Source organism: Trichosurus vulpecula, chromosome 2 (assembly GCF_011100635.1).
Source record: "Trichosurus vulpecula isolate mTriVul1 chromosome 2, mTriVul1.pri, whole genome shotgun sequence".
Classification (NCBI taxonomy): domain Eukaryota; kingdom Metazoa; phylum Chordata; class Mammalia; order Diprotodontia; family Phalangeridae; genus Trichosurus; species Trichosurus vulpecula.
Window position 1 is genome coordinate 7,430,256 of NC_050574.1, and position 19,656 is coordinate 7,449,911.

The 19,656-nt window shown below is 41.7% G+C and overlaps 1 long non-coding RNA gene across 1 annotated transcript; it reads left to right on the forward strand.

Moving 5' to 3' along the window:
- The first annotated feature begins 521 nt into the window (after nt 1-521).
- On the forward strand, nt 522-19,429 carry LOC118840306. Its single transcript, XR_005009657.1, has 3 exons — nt 522-619; nt 14,532-14,621; nt 19,309-19,429. It is a non-coding gene; the product is annotated as an uncharacterized LOC118840306 (long non-coding RNA).
- The last annotated feature ends 227 nt before the right edge of the window (nt 19,430-19,656 follow it).

The window sequence follows — 19,656 nt, forward strand, 5'->3', positions numbered from 1 at the left end:
CTAAATCCCAGATCCTCTTCTTTTCCTCAGGGGTGCAGCAGGAGGACAGGATGATATTAACGTCTCCCCAGGATAGTTCAAACTGGAGGGGGATCACTTTAAAACCCTCTACAAACTGGGTGGGATTTTCTGAATAAAAAGGCCAAGTTTTTCCTTAACCTGACCAGGATCAGAGATTGGAATCTGCTACTTCCGGCAAAAGCGATTGGCGGGAACAGAGGAATCAGGAGGTGGGATATAGGGAGTTCCACCTCTTGTAAGGAAAGGACTAGGGAGCAGGGGATTCTGGGAAACCGAGTCCGGCTGCGGAGGTCGAGGAGACCAATTAGCAGGCGGGGCAGGTAGGTTCAAGGCCTGCTGGGAAATGGAGTCCGGAAGCGCCCCTGGCGGTAAAGGCCCCGGAAATGGAAGTTTAGGGGACCAATGGTCCTGCGGTACCAGGGAAGTTTGGGGGGGGGGGTGGTAAGGGCGGGACATCCTTTAGAAGCCTGCTAGCTCCCTGGTGAGGTACATGTGTTGCCAGTGGTGAGAGAAGGGGCTGATGGAGGAGCGGAGATAGGACACTGTGTAGGGGCTCTCGGAGCCGAAGGTCGTGGGCCTGAAAGAAGGGGATCATCAGGTAGGTCAGGTTCGTTCTGTTTCCCCTTTGCTGGAGTCAGTTTAAGTAGGGGCTCCCTACACTGCTCCCGCAGTTCTGGGTCCTGGGAAAGGCACCTGAAAGCCTGGACGTAGGGAACTTGTGGAAATTTCCCTTCCCAGCGGCAGAAGAGATCCAGCTGTAGGATGGTGGTATGATGGAAAACTGCCTGTCCATGTCCTTTGACAATTTCTAAATTGGGAAATGACTCATACTCTTATAGATTTTGCAAAGATCTTTATTTTGTATATTTGAGATGAGAACTTTATCCCCCCCACCAATTTTCTGCTTTCCTTCTGATCTTCATTACATTGTTTTTATTTGTACAAAACCTTTTTAATTTAACCTGATCAAAATTATGTATTTAACACCTCACTCCCTTCCTTACCCTTGTTTATCCGTGAATTGTTCTACTATCCATAAGTCTAATAATTAACATGTTCCATAATCTTCAAATTTTCTTGTAATATCTCTTTAGATTTAGCTCATGTATCCATTTTGACCTTAACTTGATAAATAATGTAAAATGTTGGTCCATGCATAATTTCTGCCATATTTCCTTCTGGTTTTCCCTACAATTTTTACCAGATAATGAATTTCTATCCCCAAATCTTCAGTGTTGCACTTGTCAAATAGAAGGTTCCTTTTTTCATTTGCTGCTGTAAATTATATGTCTGCTAGGTTCCATTGATCTGCCTTTCTAGTTCTTAGCCAGTACAAGATACTTTTGATTATTACTGCCTTATAATACAGTTTTAAGATCGGGTTCTGCTGTTTTTTTTTCTCTTTACATTACTCATTTATTAGTTCTTTTCATGTTCTTGACCTTTTGTTCTTCCAAATAAATTTTATTATTTTTTTCTAACTCAATAAAATAAGGTTTTGATAATTCATTTGGGATAGCATTGAAGATATAAATTAAATCAGGAAACATTGTCATTATTATTCTATTTGCCATGCCAACCCATGAAGATTTAATATCCCTCTAATTATTTAAATCTGATTTTATTTGTATCACATTTTTTATATTTATACTAATGTAGTTCCTGGGTTTGTTCTGTCAGGTGTACCCCCAGGAATTTTATACTGTCTAGACTTATTCTAAATGGAGTATCTCTTATCTCTTCTTGGAAGGTTTTGCTGGTGATCTATAGGAATGTTGTTGATTTATGTGAATTTACATTATATCCTGCTACTTTGCTAAAATTATTGTTTCAATCAACTTTTTAATTGAGTCTTTGGGATCTTCCATGGATATCATCATATCATCCATAAAAAGAGATATTTTTATTACATCATTCCCTAATCTGATTCCTTCTATTTCTTTTTCTTCTCTTATTGCTATTCCTAAATTTCCAATACAGTATTAAGTAATATTGGTGACAGTGGCCATCCTTGAACATTAGATCTTACTGGGAGGATATCTAGCTTAACACCATTACAAGTAATGCTTGTTGATAGTTTTAAATAAATTTGTTTTATCTACTTAAGATACAATTCATTTTTGCCTATATTTTCATGTTTTTTTTAATAGAAATGAGTATTGATTTTTATCAAAAGTGTTTTCTTCAGCAGTTGATATATTCATGATTTTTTTATTATTGATATAAGTCACATGAATAATTTCCCTTAGGTTAACTCATCCCTGCATCCCTGGCATAAATCCCAATTGGTCACAATGTAGAATCTTTATATTATATTGTTGTAATCCCCTAGCTTGTATCTTATTTAGAATTGTTGCTTCTATATACACTAATGAATTTGGAATATAATTGTTCTTCTCTTAATTCTTATTGATTTGAATATCAGTACCACATTTGTTTCATAAAAGGAGTTTGGCAGTATCCATTTTTTTTTTGCCTGTCAGTAAGGAGGGTTTTGTTATCCTTTTAGAGTTTTGTTTCTTAGGATCCATGGCCATGATAATGTTTAGTTTCCAGGTGTTAGATAATAACTCCCAGGATAGTCTCAAGGATCCTAGATAGTAATTCTTAGAATCATAATGACAGACCGGCCTACTGAGGCTGCACTGTGAAATATAGGGGTGACATAATTGATATTTATTATGCTTGTGCAGAATGATGATATTGCTAAAGTTAACTTATGAGCTTAATGTTGGCAAGATGCTTTCTTTGTTTGATGCCTTATAAAACAGGTAGACGTTGGTCAGTGAGTTGGGAAAGCCATGGATAATGTATAGAGGAATGCATTTACCTGCTTCAACCAGATCCCATTGAGGCTTGAGGGAATTTAGGGAAGCACAAGCTGTGCTTGTCTTGATTGACCCCGTGGAGACATAGGGTTAGTTGCACCCCCCGCCACTTTCTTGCCGGCCTCTGCCCAAAGGGTTGTGAGGGAATGCTGTAGGTGGTGGTTCTCCCATTATCTGCAACCTTCCGAGAAAAGTGGACTAGAATAAAGCTTATTATTAACCCCTCCAAAGCTGTCCTGCCTGTCTGACCAGATCAAGAGTGAACCTTTTAGAGGCTGGAGTCGAAAACCTCCAGTATCTCCTGTCTGTTATCTGTGTTTTTCCAAGTCATTAATTTAATACTAGAATTAGGAAGTGTTTTAATGTCTGTAGAATTCCCTTGGAAATCCATCTGATACTGGTGATACTGATACTTAGGAAACTCATTCATGGCCAGTTCAATGTCTTTTTCTAAAAAGAAAAAAAAAAGATTATTTAGATATTCTATTTCTTCTTCTGTTGAACCTACATATATTAACCCATTATTTACATGGAGTAAGTACAGTCAGTTAAAGAGGTAGCAAGAGTTCATTTCTACAGTATTTACCACATGCTTGGCTTTTTCTCAAGAATTTCTGAGAGCCTTGAGGTCTTCCACCCAGCCTGCATGTACCTCCCCCCTTCCTCTAGCTGCCATACCACCTCCTCTCTTTCAAGAGTTTAATCTTGCCACTTCAGAGTTCATGCTGGAAGTTGTTATTGCTGCCTTCATTGCTGACAATTGCTGCAGAATGTGCAATGCTGGATTTGCAGAGAACAGTGCCCCTTGGATTCCCTTCCCTTCCATTATTGGGCACCCCAGACATCAGGGTGTGATAGTGGGTATGGGCCAGAAAGACAGCTCTATGGGGGACGAGGCCCAAAGGAAGAGAGATATTCTGACCCTGAAGTACCCCTTTGAACAGGGAATTGTCACTCCATACTTCTTTGTCTGGATGTAGACAGCATTTTCCATCATGAGTCTTTTGGAATTCTCTTGGATCACTGGATTGCTGAGAAGAGCTCAGTGTAACAAAATGAGTCATTGCACAGTGTTGCTGTTACCATACACAATGTTCTCCTGGTTCTGTTCACTTTACTCATCATCAGTTCATGTAAGTCTTTCCAGGTTACTCTGAAGCCCATCTGTTCATCATTTCTTAGGGAACACTAGTATTCCATTACATTCATATACCACAACTTGTTCAGCCATTCTCCAATCCATGGGCATCCCCTCAAAACAAAAAGCAGTCTCCACCCTCCTGTACCTTATCTTGCAATGGGGAGTGGTAGACAGGGAGGGGCTCAATGATTGAAAAAGTTCCTGGGCTGGGGAGTGGGGCCTTAGGGCACGGATTGATACAATTGATGTTGGTTCTTTTTAGCTGAATTGGAAAGGAGAGGGGAAAATTTGGGGATGAAAATGAAGCCAAAAGAAGGAATACACACACACACACACACACACACACACACACACACACTCACATTCACACATGCACATATATACAAACATACATATACATATGGTGCAGTTTGGACTTGCTGGGAACCCTGAAATGTCAGGGTACAGGGTGAGTCTGCCTGGAAAGAATTCAAGCACTTCAGTCATAGTGGCAAGTTTACTGTAATGCCAATTGAAGTGGCTAGATTCCTAGTGAATCTGCTCCTTAGTGGAGATTAAAGATTGATGCAGTATGTACAAAAAAGGTACAGTAAAAAGATCTGCATAGGATTAAGGCATGGTGAATAGCTGGGGTGGCCCAGGTATAACAGTGGTCTGGACTTAAGTGGTCTGGAGTAGGTCTGAGAGCCACAGTGAAAGGGCTGTTGAGCATCTAGGTGGGCTAGGCTGGGCCAGATGCCTCGGGATAAGTCAGGGACTGGGTTGTGTGAGAAAATTCAGGGTCCAAATCACATCACCCCTCATTCCCCCCCAAACCAATGGAACCCCAAGTCTTTTGGGGTAAGAGGCAAAGGTCTTGGTTTCTGAAACTGCCTCTTGCTGGCATACAGCTGTCCCTGCCTTGAAGGGGTCCCCAGGAGGAGGTTGACTGGAACTGAGCACAGGTTGGATAGCGGGGAAGATGGGGGGATATGTGCTGGTACCCCCTGTTTGCTACCAACCGTAGGTGAATGGACCGTAGTCTGGAAGACAAAAATCTGACAAGCAAGTTGGATTTGTGGGGCCCAAATATAGGGAAAATTAAAAGTAATGTGAGAATGAGGTTAAACTAAGAAAGCAAGAGCCCCACGTAGCAACCATGTTGCTAGCAGCTACTGCGACTATGTAAGACCAATAACACTAGCAGACAGAAGGGCTACTAACAAAGGTTCTTTGATCTGCTTTTCTAAGGAAAGCAACTTTAAAGGGTTACAATCTCAGTTTAATTAAATATATATGCATATATGTATACATATATGTATATACATATATATCATTTGTTTAGTTAGTTCAGGGGAAAAAGTCAGCACCCTGACCTTCAGAGAAATTACAAGCAAAAATTATAAACAGATCAAATAACTCAAATCAGTCTATCCGTAGTCATACATAGTTACCAGAGAAGCACCAATATCTTGGTTATCAAAGACAGGGTAGGGGTGACGGTGAGGGTGGGGCTGCTTCAATGGTTTAATGAGTGTACCCCCAAAGTCAGAGGCTAACCTTCCAGTACATATATGCTGTTCAGGGCCCTGGGGGCTCAAGGTTCACCATCCATTGTGGGAAAGTCCCTCAATCTCTAGCACCACATCATATATAAATCAATGACTCCTGATTGTCTTAGTGCTGAGAAACACTCCAAGACACAAAAAGGTCCCACTTTACCTGCCCCATTCAAACAAAGGCCAGATTCATTAAAGGCACTTGATAGCTTTCACATCCCAAGAGAAGAACAGCAAAAAATCCTGCCCTGATTACCATTACACCCCATTAGAGTCATTCCCATTTGACAGAGTATTATCTAATCTTGTTACTTTCCCAAGCTTCCCCTCTGGTTCCCATTCCTTTAGCAGGATCAGATGCTGTTGGGAGTGGGAGCTACAGGAGTTTTGCAGGTAGAAGTTTGCCATCCTGTATGAATGTTATTGTTACTGTTATCATTACTGTTACTACTATTTCATATAAACTAGTGAATTAAATAGAACCAGAAAACAAGATGCACTATAACTCCAACAGAACTGGAAAAAAATAACCAGGACGAAACATCTGAGGTAGAATGCTGTGATGTTATTGCCCAACCTTGGCCTTGAACTGGAGATATGAGAATGCCCGCCCCTTCTCCTATCCCTATTTCTTTGCAGAGGTAGGAAGGAGATTCTTGCCATGGAACACTTAATCTAATGCCTGAAGGGTTGAAATAGTGGTTAGATCTCCTGACTTTCCCCCTTTGTCATTCTACTTTATATGGAATGGATAAGAAAGGGGAGTCTGGAGAGAGACCCTTAGGAGGCCATCACAGTAGTCCCAGGGAGAGGGAATGAGGGCAGTACTAGGATCATGAGAAAGGGGTGGATGAGCCAAGGGAGGATTGGTCTCTTTGGCCAGTGATTGCATGAGGAGGGCAGGGAGGAGCTGAGGATGACTTCGGGATGGTGATACTATGATTGGAACTAGGGAGCTTCTAAAGAGGATGGGGTTGGGCTGGGGTGGGTGGAGGAGGAAATTTATGCTTCCTGTGCCTTCTTGGGTTCTATTTAGTTCAGATAAGGGAATATTATGTTGCTGGGCCCATGTATACCCAAAGTTCTGGCCCAGGTGCCCAGCCATCTTACAAAGTTACCTTATCTGAAGGAGAAGCATTAAGCAGGACCACAACTGGTCCCTCAAGAGTTTACATTTGTATTCATTTTCTCCCCTCTAGCATGAGACACTAACATGTATCCAATTAAAATGGGAAACAGAGTTAGCACTTTTCTTTCCTTGTGACTCCAGCAGGTTCTTCCTCAAGCCCCTAAGCCTTTGTCCTTTAGAAGGATTCACTGCTTGGATGCAAGGTGATGACTATCCACTTCCAGTTGTACACACATAATGGGAAGCCTCTGTGAACCAGTCTGTTCCTCTCAAATTATCTAAGCATGATAAAGGATTCATTGGCCACTATAAGATAGGGCACAAGCAGTGAGAACCAGAGAAGCAGATGGGATGGCCCGAGTGGGTGCCAGTACAAAAGACTCTATTTGGCATTCAGATACCTTCATCACCTCCCTCTCCCTCCTTTTCCAGACTTTTTATACCTTACTCCCTCTCACTTACCCTCCATACTCATCTCGTGGCTCCATGCATTCTCTCTGGCTGTACCTCCATGCCTGGAGCCCTCTCCCTCCTCTGATCTGACTGCTGACCTCTCTGGATTCCTTTATGTCCCAGCTCAAATCCTGCCTTCTGTAGGAAGACTTTCCTACTCCTCTTCATTCTACTGCCTTCCCTCTGTCCATTCTTTCCTATTTATCCTGTATCTGGATGGACAATGAAATGATTGGGGGAATGGAAAAGGGGAGGCAGTGTGGTCCAGTAGGAATAACAGGGCTGTGGAGTCAGGTAACCTGGTTCAATTTAGCCTTCTGACGTGTAGTTCCTGTATGATAGTGGACAGATTACTTATCCACCCTGAGCCTCATAGTAAGGAATAAAATACCTTCTGAAGTCCTTTCTGGTTCTGGATTGAACCCTTGAAAAGAAACTCAGTTGTCACCAAGACTTAGTAACAAGTAAGTGCTGTCATTTCAATGTGGTACAGTGCTCAGATAGAAGAGGCAGGGAGGCCCAGCTCTGAAAGTCTATGGGTGATATTGCATCACCTCATCCCCAAACACTTCCAGAGAACATTTGCCAGAGGCTTCATATGACATTTTGGTTTGATCATCTTTCACATGTCCCCTGGGATGTGGAAACATCTCATTACCTAGGGCTATCTCCCCCAGTGACTGGGGGTCTAGGGGATCAGTAATTACATAGTTCTAAATATATATGATATATGTGATGATCCCATAAATTTGATCATTTCTCCATTTCTATTTTTAAGAAGAAAAACATTCCACTTATATGAAAAATGTCAAAGACAATTCTCAAAACTGGAATGCAATTCCAGTGGCAAGTTGCCAAAAGGAAAGTAGTCATGTGTGTAGTTCACTCTTTGCAGTGACAGAAGAGGTTTATGCTCCCTTACACTTGTAGCTTTCCATGGGATCATTACTTAAACCCAATGATGCAGTTACTTTTTTTGAGGATTTTTAAAAATAAAATGCCACTCCCAAAATTTATACCTATGGGCAAAACACCAAAGAAAAATTGGAAATGTTCTCAAGCCCAGAAAGAACTCATGGAAGAGCTCAAAAAGGAGCTTAAAAATCATATAAGAGATGTAGAAGAAGAAAAAGTGGGAAGAGAGAGTGATGCAAGAGAATAATGAAAAAAAAGAGTCAATAGTTTGGATGTTTTCTATGATTTCACATGTACAATTGACATTTGTTGCTTTAACAGTAGATCAGGGAAAGGTGGAAGGGGAAGAGAATTCAGGATTCACAATTCTCTTTCTTTCAGTTTCCGATTTTAATTCTTTTTTTCATTTAATTAATATTTTATTTTCCTCAATTACATTTCTTTTTAAAATTTTTTTTTATCATTTTAATTTTCAAGTAATAAGTATTTTTAAAATCAGGCTGTTCTCCACTATCCCCTATTCCATTGAGCAAATGAAATTTTTAAAAATAAAGAACAAAGAACCAACACAAAACCAATTCCTCTTTACAAAACTGCATATTCTAGCTGAAAATATTCCCACATTAGCTGTAACTGAAAATGCTTTTCTGTTTCTGCATTTTAAGTTTATTACCTTTCTTTCAAGAGGTGAGTGGAAGGTTTCTTTTTTCTTTTGGACTCATGGTTTATCAAGGTAGTGATCAGAGTTCTTAGGTCTTTCAAAACATGTACCCATTTTCGCCTTATCTTGGTATACAATATAAGATGTTGGTCTATGCCTGGTTTCTGTTTTCTAGTTTTTCCAGCAGTTTTTGTCAGTGAATTCTTATCCCAGAATCTGGGGTCTTTTGGTTTATCAAACAGTAGATTGCTATAGTCATTGACTACTGTGTCTTGTGTACCTAACCTATTCCACTGATCTACCACTCTATTTCTTAGCCAGTACCAAGTAATTTTGATGATTGGTGCTCTATAATAGTTTTAGATCTGGTACAGCTAGGCAAACTTCCCTTGCATTTCTTTTCATTGATTGCCTTGATATTCTGGACCTTTTGTTCTTCCAGATGACTTTTGTTACTGTTTTCCCTAGCGCTATAAAATAGTGTTTTGGTAGTTTGATTAGTATGGCACTGAATAAGCAAATTAATTTAGGTAGAATTGTCATTGTTATTATATTAGCTCAGCCTACCCATAAGCAACTGATATTTTTCCAGTTACTTAGATCTGACTTTATTTCTGTGAAAAGTGTTTTATAATTATCTTCATGTCATTCCTGGGTTTGTCTTGGCCTATAGACTCCTAAATATTTTATAATTATACTGTCTACAGTTACTTTAACTGTGTTTCCCCTAAGAACTTCTATCCACTAAGAATTTCTCTATCTCTTCCTGCTCAGTTTTGTTAGGAATATATGGAAATGATGATGATTTATGTTGCTTATTTTAATATCCTGCAATTTTGCTTAAGTTGTTAATTATTTCAAGAAGTTTTTTAGTTGGTTCTTAAGGATTCTCTAAGTATGCCATCATATCATCTGCAAAGGATGATAGTTTTATTTCTTCATTGCCTGTTCTAATTCCTTCAATTTCTTTTTCATTTTCTTACAGCTAAAGCTAACGTTTAGAGTGGTGATAATGGACATCTCTGTTTCACCCTTGACATTATTTGAAATGCTTCTAGCTTATCCACATTCCATTGATTCCTATGCTCTTGTGTTTTTAATAGGAATGGGTGTTGTTTTTTGTCAAAACCTTTATCTGCATCTATTGAGATAATCACATGATTTCTGTTAGTTTTGTTATTGATATGGTCAATTATGCTGATAATTTTTCCTAATGTTGAACTAGCCCTGCATTCCTGGTGTAAATCCCACCTCTTCATAAAGTATTATCATCCTGATAAGTTGCTGTAACCCCTTTTCTAATATTTTATTTAAAATTTTTGAATCTGTATTCATAAATTTTCTTTCTCTCTTTTGGCTCTTCCCAGCACCATATTTGTACCATAAAAAGAATTTGGTAGGACTCTTTCTTTGCCCATTTTTCTAAATAGTTTATATAGTATCGGAATAAATTATTCTTTTTTAACTTTTTTTTTGGAGGGGGTAAGGTAGGGCAATTGGGGTTAAGTGACTTACCCAAGGTCACACAGTTAGTAAGTGTGTCAAGTGTCTGAGGGCAGATTTGAACTCAGGTCCTCCTGATTCCAGGGTTGGTGCTCTACTCACTGCCCCACCTAGCTGCCCCCCTAGCTGCCTCTGGAATAAATTATTCTTTAAATGTTTGGTAGAATTCACTACCTGGCCCCTGAGATTTTTTCTTAGGGAATTCATTGATGGCTTGTTCAGCTTCTTTTTCTGAAATGGAGTTATTTAAGTATTTTATTTCCTCTTATGTTAATCTGGGATGTTTATATTTTTGTAAATATTCATCCATTTTACTTTGTCAAATTTATTGGCATTCAGTTGGGGAAAATAGCTCCTAATTATTGCTTTCATTTCTTCTTCATTGGTGATGAATTCACACTTTTCATTTTTGATAATAGCAATTTAATTTTGTTCTTTTTTAAATCAAGTTAAACAAAGGTTTATCTGTTTCATTGGTTTTTTCATAAACCAAGCCTTAGTTTTGTTAATTTCCATTTTATTAGTCTCTCCTTTGATTTTCAGAGTTTCTAAATTGGTATATAATTGGGGATTTAAATTTGTTCTTCTTCTAGCTTTTTTAGTTGCATGCCCAATTCATTGACCTCCTCCTTCTCTATTTTATTCATGTAAGCATTTAGAGATATAAAATTTCCCCTAAGAACTGCTTTGGCCACATCCCATAACTTTTGGTATGGTCTTGTTATTGTCATTCTCTTGTATGAAGTTATTGATTGTTTCTGTGATTTGTTATTTGACCCACTCATTCTTTAGATTATATAGTTTTCAATTAATTTTTAGTCTATCTTTCCATGGCCCTTTATTACATGTAATTTTTACTGCATCATGGTCTGAAATGGATACATACAATATTTCTGCCTTTCTGCATTGGATTGTGAGGTTTTTACACCTTAGTACTTGGCCAGTTTTTGTGTACGGGAGATTTACTGCTGAGAATAAGGTATATTCTTTTCTATCCTCATTCAGTTTTCTCCAGAGATGTACCATATCTAACTTTTCTAAAATTCTGTTCACCCCATTAACTTCTTTCTTGTTTATTTTGTGGTTAGATTTATCTACTTCTGAGAGGGGGACATTGAGGATCCCCACTAGTATAGTTTGTTTTTTGTTTCTTCCTGTAACTCACTTAACTTTGCCTGTAAGAATTTGGATGATAAACCACTTGGTGCATATATTTCAGTTTTGATATTCCTTCATTGTCTATAGTACCTTTTAGCAGGATGTAGTTTTCTTACTTGTCTCTTTTAATTTGATTTGCTTTTGCTTTTGTTTGTCTGAGATCAGGATTGATACCCCTGCTTTTTATTTTTTTTCTTCAGCTGAACCATAATACTTTCTGCTCCATCATTTTACCTTTACTCTGTGTGTATCTCTCTGCTTCAAGTGTGTTTCTTGTAAATAACATATTATAAGATTATGGTTTTTAATCCACTCTGCTATCTGCTTCCATTTCATGGGTGAATTTATTCCACACAGTTATAATTACTATGTCTTTCCCTCCATCATTCTCCCCTCCCCACCCCCTTTATGGTTTTCCCTCTCCTTTTTCTCTTTCCCTCCTCACCATTATTTTGCTTCTGGCCACTGCCTCCCTCAATCTGGGCTCCTTTCTATCATCCCTTCCCTTTTCTTTTCCCCTTTTCCCTACTATTTCTTCCCTCCCTTCTTCCCTCACTTTTCTCCGCCTCTCACTTTTCTTTTCCCTCCTACTTACTATAGGGTAAGATAGATTTCTATACCCAATTGTGTATGTCTTTCCCTCTTTCAGCAAAATCTAAGTTCCTTGTTTAGGAACTCCACATGCAAAAGTTTACCAATTTGATACACTTGACTTCAGTTTCGTTGGATACACTTTACATAGAAACTATAGCTTTAACAAAGCAACTTTACCAAAGTCTGCTGCTTTCTAATCTGCCTCTTGGGTGATGCTGTTTTGAAACTCCTTACTCAAGTCTCAGAACTTCCAGAGAATACTAAAAAGCCTTTAGCAGTCCCAACTTTTTTTTCACCTCTACTCAAAAATTTAGAATGGGTCATTGAATATGCCTTTCTTAGGGTACTTAAAACACATGACACATGTGTTTGCTGTTTCAGAGCTCTCAGAACCTGGCCCCAGGTACCTGTCCAAGTTGGTTACACAAAGTTCCTCTTCACACAGCACTGAGCTGCCAAACTGGCCTTTTGGCTTATCCTCCTTTGTGATGCTCCATCCCAGGCTTTGTATTTATCCTGGCGGTTCCCGTGGTTAGAATGCCATTGTTAGGATGGTCTTGAAATCCCTGAGCTCCCTTGAAAAGCTCTAAAAAAAAAAGCTTTTAATTCTCAACTGAGCAGTAAGTTTTACCAACAAGCCAAACAGGTATATAGATATATATATGTAAATATGTGAATATATAAATCTGTAGGTAGGTAGGTATACTCCTACTTTTGGCTTTATTTTTCATCCCCCAAATTTCCCTTTGCTCTCCCATTGAGGAAATGAGAACCCAGGTGATATCCTCCTCTGCTCCTGTACCTGGGGATCAGTGTCAGTCTATGCCCTAAGGCCTCATTGCCCAGCTTAGTAACATTTACTACCGCAGAGCCCTTCACTGGTGGCCCAGTACTCCCCCTTGCCAGATAAGGTCCTGGAGGTGGGGACTGTCTTTACTTTTGTTAAAAAAAAAATACCACAACAATCATTCTCTGCCTTCTTCCTTGGGATCTAAGGTCTCTCTGCCTTCTTCCTTTGGAGCTCAAGTCAGTCTGCCCTCTTCCTTTGGAGCTAAAGTCTCTCAGCATTTTTCTCTCAGAAGAGAGATTACTCTGCATTCCCTGAAGCTGAGATCTCTCTCTAGTGAGATCTCTTTGCCTCTCTTTCCTTTGGAATCTGAGATTTCCCTGCCTTCTTCCCTCAAGCAGAGATCTCTCTGCATTCTTTCAGAAAAGAGATCTCTCTACCTTCTTTGGATGTGAGGTCTCTGCCTTCTTCCTTTGAAGCTAAGGTCTCTCTGCATTCTTTCCCTGGAGCTGAGATCTCTCTGCCCCCTTCCCTTGGTGGTGAAATCTCTTTGCCTTTTACTTTGGAAGCTGAGATCTCTCTGACTTCTTCCCTTGGAATTGAGGGCTCTCTGCCTTCTTCCCTAAGAGCAGAGATCTCTCTGACTTCTGGGAGCCAGCTCTGCACGTGCAGATGCCAGGCAGGTCTGAACAAGCGCCCGTCCCCACACCCCACTTCTGCTGACTGTCCTTTCCTTTGGGCCTCATCTTCCCCCTCTGACTTCTTGCTGGCTCTGGGGATTGCCCCTGCTTCTTGTCCAGGCTCCTTGTCACACCCCAATGATCTGAGGGTGTGTAAAGGGGTTTATAATTCTCATGATATGTGTAATGAATATACTAACTACCTAGGTTTATCAGAACTACCATTTTCCCAGGGGATTCTGGCTTGAGAGTCAGAGGTTCACAGCAGCTCAAAGTGATCAATCAACTTTTGACAGCTTGGACATTCCTGTGCTTCTCTAAATTCAGTGAAGTGAATCAGAGACTGTGAAACCTGTTCCTCCTACAGAACACTGGCTCTGTGCCCCATAAAGTGATTACGACCCTCAAGACTTGAGACAATCAACTTAAGAACTGTTTCCCACGGGACCCAGGAATGCCCTGCATGAGTCTGCCCTGGAAATGGCAACTCAAGACCTAAGAATGATTATCCTGATCTAGCCCAATTGTGATTTGCATGTGTGTAAACTGCCTTTCCCCCAACAAGGGAAGCCCTCCCCAGAAAGAGGACTTCAGGTTTGCAAACCTCTCTGACTCTGAAATGAATTAATTAAACTCCTCCTTGATTGCTGGCACAACTGCCTCTGACCTGCTGAGCTGAGACCTGTACAATACAGTCCTGTTGACAGGTGCCAATCCCAGTTTTACCATTGGGTCACAGCTGCCTGACCTACATATCTCACCCACAGTATCAGATGGAGGCAGAGTTCTGGGTCTGGAGCCATTGTGGCTCTGACTGGCCTCATCCCATCTGGGATCCCAAGCCACTTCTGTCTCTTGGGTCCCTGTAGGGGTATGGGGGAGAGGCATGAGGCCAAAAAGGAGTTCAAGAGGGTGGCAAGTCCTCTTTCTGTCCAGGCCAAGCTCGCTTCCAAGCCTGACCCCTCCTGCTGCCCTTCTCCTGTGGTGGAGTCTCTATGCTGAGGGCAGGGTAAGGCCTTTGTAAGTGCTCTGAGAGCTCACCTTCTGTCACTCCAGCATCCACCCTAGGAAGAGAAGGCGAAGTCAGTGTTTCTTCCACCCTGAGATTTTTCTCTCTCCCCAGGCCCTACTGGCTGAGGACCAAAACCTATTCCTAGGAGAGAGCCTAGAATGAAGGAGAATGGCCCCTGGGAGCCAGAGACCCTCATCCCAGGTGAGTGCAGCCCATCCACAGACCTAACCAGCATCAGCAAAGGTAGAATCCAAGAGAGCCAAGGAAGCTTTATTCTCTTTTACAGAAGGGGAAAATGAGGCAGCCAGAGATGAAGTGATCTGCCCAGGGTCACACAGCCAGCCAGTGTCTCAGGCCCAAATGGACGTCAGGTCTTCCTGATTCCATCCACATTTCCCTTCCAGGGATCAGATGAAGTCCCTGTCATCTTGAACCTAGTCCTGCTGGGGCCCCAGGGGATGGCCCACAGTGAATGTGAATGAAACCTTAGTACAGGAATATTAAATTAGCAAAGCTGGTCACATGCTTGGGGTCCTAGAAGGGCCTTCTTGCTCATCCCAACTGATGCCCAGGCACTGACAATGATTTGCTCTCAGTGATAGCCAAAATAAGTGGCAGGGACAGGATCTGAACCCAGGACTTAGCAGTCTAAGGCCAGTGGGGAGTGGGTTTGCTTCCCATTGCTCCATGTTGGCTCTCACACATACATGTGTGTACTTGGACATGGGTGTGCATGCTGAGGGAAAGCACAAACCATCTGTAAAGGTAGAGAAATAAAGCCTCTGTCCTTGAAGAACATCCATTTTCAAGTGGGGTATAGGGCAGGTGGGCAGAGGGGTCTTAGCAGAAGGTAGAGGTGTTAGCAGGATTTTACTGAGCCAATCTCTGACCTGAGAATGAAGCAGCAGGCCAGAGATAAAGTGCCATTAAGCAGATAACCAATTTAATTTTACCATAAGGCACAGATTGGCAAATCATAATTCCCTTCTGAAAGGGCAGATCAGAGGAGGGCAGGACTCTAGGGATTGGGAAGACCCAACCAGGGTTGGTTGGCAGGAAGCAGAAACCCTTGGAATTGAAGTCTCTCCCTTCTTCCTTTGGAAGCTGAGATCTCTGTGCCTTCTGGGAGCTAGCTCTGCACATGCAGCTGCCAGGCAGGTGTGCATGAGAGCCCCTCCACACACCTCACTTCTGCTAGCTGCCCTTTCCATTGGGCCTCATCTTCCCCCTCTGACCTCTTGGTGACTATCCTCCAGGCTTGCCAGGAGCAGGTCTCCCTCCAAGGCCTGACTCTGGGGGTTGCGCCTGTCCAAGCTGACTGTCATGTCCCAAAAGCACTGGATGAGTGCAGTCCTCTCCACAGACTTGATCACCATCAGCAAAGGTGGAATCACAGAGAGCCAAGGACGCTTTATCCTGTTAGACTTAGGTTGTCCTTTGCACTACTGTCAGCTCAGCAGAGCAGAAATTGTCCTCCTGGTTCTGCTCATTTCCTCCTGCCTCAGGCCACACAAGCCTTCCCTTGATCTCTCTGAATTCTTCCCAGTTACCATTCCTTAGGTCAAGTCAGTAAGCATTTAGAAAGTGGCTCCTTTGTGCCAAGCACTGTGTTAATGTATTGGTTGTGCAAAGAAAGTTTAATAAAATAACAGTCCCTGCTCTCCATGAGCTCACAGTCTAATTGGGAGAAAACATGTCAGCATCTATGTGCAAACAAGCTCTGTATGTTATGGATGGGAGGCCCTATGAGAGGGAAGGGACCAGGAACAGCTTGTTTTCAGAAGGTGAGATGTTCCCTGAGATGTGGAGGAAGCCAGGAGGCCCAGGTGAGGGGGGAGGATGTTCCAAGCTTGAGAGGCAGCCATTGGGAAGGCTCAGGGCATGGAGGGTCTTGGTCAAGGATCATCCAGCAGTCCAGTGTCCCTGGGGGGGTCAGAGAAAGAAGGACCAAGGTGTAAGAAGACTGGAAAGTTTTGAGGGGCTGCTTACATGGTGTCTGCTGTGTGCCAGGAACCATATAAATATTATCTCCTTTGATCCTGTTGTGAGAATTGTCAATGTCTTTGCTAGTGACAGACAGAATAAAGGAGCACAGGTTACAGACAGACATTAAACTGTTGTTTATTCATCCACTCAAGAGTGTGACACGCTCCCTGATGGACGTGTGTCTCACAATTCCACTGGGGACATAGAGACAGGCTCTCCTCCTGAGCTACATGACCCGTCCTTTGGGTAGGATCCCTGAGGTCTTGTAGGCAGGCTTACACAGAAGTTTTGGGTAAGATCAAGTTAGGAGATAGAGAGAGGGAAAGGGACATTTTCAGGAAAGGAAATAAAATGTGACTTCAGAGTTAGAAAGGTCTGTTGCAAAGGTCTTTAGCATCGCTACTTGCTCCAGTACAAAGAAAAGGGGAGCTTCTTGATTAGACAGGTAGGTAATCAGCATTTGCCAAACCCTCTGTGCCTTCTCAGACAGGGTAACAGGATGGGAAGTGAGTCCCATGAGTTTTCTTAGAGAGATTGGGGGAAGGGAGGTACTGAAGGGGACACTGAGGACATTGACCTCAGGACATCCAGGATAGCATCAAATGGATTCAGTTATGCTTTCTCAAAACTTCACTTTTAAAAGCCATCATCCACTTACTATATGAAAGCCTCAGTGGTCAGTTGTTAGATATGAGTGCCAAAGTTGTGATTGTGTTTCCCAGAGTTAAAGGAGAAAAGAGATTGGGAGGAGGTGACATGAAGATGGCCAGAGAGCAGCAGTCAGGGGATACAGGTTCGGCTGGTTGAGGTGAACTTTCTCATGTCAGAAGATGGGGCCTCTGGGGGGGCTCTAGAGGACTGAGTGAAGCAGAAATCATGGCATGATGGTGGCATCAAAGAACACTTTTTGCTCTTTGAAGGCTAGTCAGTTAGAGTACAGGTAGGCCATCTGACCTTTCTGACTTACTGGTTTAGACCTACCTGGGAATTGCAACCCCAGCCTTGTATTTTTAGGAGACATCTTTATCTCAAGGAAAAGGACTGCTTCTTCCAGCCAGGGGGATGAGTCCAAGGCAGAAGTTGCCTAGAAATGTGGGCCCCGTGGAAAGCAGAAGAAGGCCTTATGGGCCTCAGTGACCCATGGCCTTTCTGACAGGGTCCACCAGTCTCTTTCTGCCTCAGTCCTGGGGCCCCAGGATCATCCTCTTCCTCCATTCACACTCATGGCTAGAAAGTCAGGCCCCTGCCTTCTTCTCTACTCCTATTCCTGGTCTCCATCAGCTGCAATGCCACGGCATTGGGACTGACCCTTCTTCTATCTTGACCTTCTCCTAGTCCACCAACTTCCACTCTAAGGCTCACATTCTACCTGGGCCAAAATGCAAGAGCTTCTGACAAAAACAAATTAGGGATTCCAGAGATGGATTATCAATGAATACAAGCATGGCCTTCCCAAAGTGATTGTTCACATTATAAATGAGCAGAACAAAACGAAGAGTGATGATTCAGAACACCCAGTGAAAAGAAAAGAATTGTAAATTCTTGGGAATCGAAAAAATCAGGAAGAGACTAAAAAATTATTTTATTGCTCAGAAGTTCAATAATAGAAGCGAAATATACAAATTTGAGATAAATCAGATGTTTTCAGTGAAATCAAAGTGATAAAATGTTGAAGAGATTTTTATCTCCAAGAAAGAGAATTGCTCCACAATAATACAGTTTCTTAAACAGTGAATCATGCCACTGTGCTAGAAATGAATAGCATCAAATGCCAAGTGCCTTGGCTAAACACATGTTTTGCATGCAGCAGATTGGAAAAATAGATGAGCTCTCCCAAACATCAAAGGATTTGAAGAAGTGGCCACTTTCTGGTACGATCCTCCATCAGTCTTTCTTAGACATTGGCTCAATTTCTAGCCCCCCTTGGTAAAATTTTACATTTTTAATAAAGGAAGAAACCCTCCTTTTTCCACATAGTTACTCTTCTTTCTGTATAATTAAATATTAAGATGAATGAATGTATTCTATGAACAATTGAATGCAATCATAAATCAAAGACAGAAGATATTTTGATTATGACTTATCATACCCAGGGTCACCTGAAGCCCTCAGTATAGAATGGAGAACTCTTCTTCAAGTGGCTGGAAACAGTCTCATTCCACTCAGTTGAGGCCAGCTTATGAGTAATCTCTCTTTAGAATTCTTTCCATACTTTTCTCTACTTCAGACTTTATTATAGACTTAGCAAATTTACTTGATAATTTCTTTGTTCTCTCCTCAGGGATCACTGTTTTTTTTTTCTCCCAGAATACATAGTATCTACCAACTTCTCACAAACTGTTCATAGAATATTCTTTTTTTTTTTGTATTTTTTTTTGGAGGGGGGAAGGCAGGGCAATTGGGGTTGCCCAAGGTCACACAGCTAGTGAGTGTGTCAAGTGTCTGAGACCGGATTTGAACTCAGGTCCTCCTGCCTCCAGGGCTGGTGCTCTACTCACTGAGCCACCTAGCTGCCCCATAGAATATTCTTGATACGTCACTTAGGACACAGGAGGAATTTCCCATGACCTCACTTTCTCCTCCAGGGATTCTTGTGCATCACTAATAGAGCACACATCTTGTCCCTAATTCCATTAGGAGAAGCATTGTGTAGTAAGACATTTTTCTAGCTTTTATCATTACATCATGATTCTCACCTCAAATGTAAAATGCTTTTTCCTCCATATTCCATTGGGTTCTTAATAACTGATTTCCAGTGTTGGCTGTGACACTCATAAAGGTTATGAGTTTTAGGCAAATCCCTTCTCTTTGCTTCAGTTTCCTCCTCCAGGTTGATGGGGGCGGACTAGATGAATTCTGGAGTCTCTTTCAGCTCTAAATCATGTAACTTTTGATGGTTTAGGAGTTGGTGACATTCAAGGATGTGATCGTGGACTTCACTAAGGAGGAGTGGGGCCTTTTGGACCATTCTCAGAAAGAGCTGTACAGGGAGGTCATGCTGGAGAATGTCCAGAACATGCTGTCCCTGGGTAAGGACCATTTCCTCTCTTTTCTTGTTAATTATCAGGCCAAAATTTTCACAAGTGGCAGAGAATGGATCCATATTCTGGTACATCTCAGCCTCAGAAGTTTCATTCACAGTCATCTGCTTGCACCAACTCTCCATCCACTTTGGTCTTGGCTTGTCACCTTTTCAGGTTACATAATTTACCACCAATCCGGTGTCTGACCTTGGTGCCATATTCCTCCT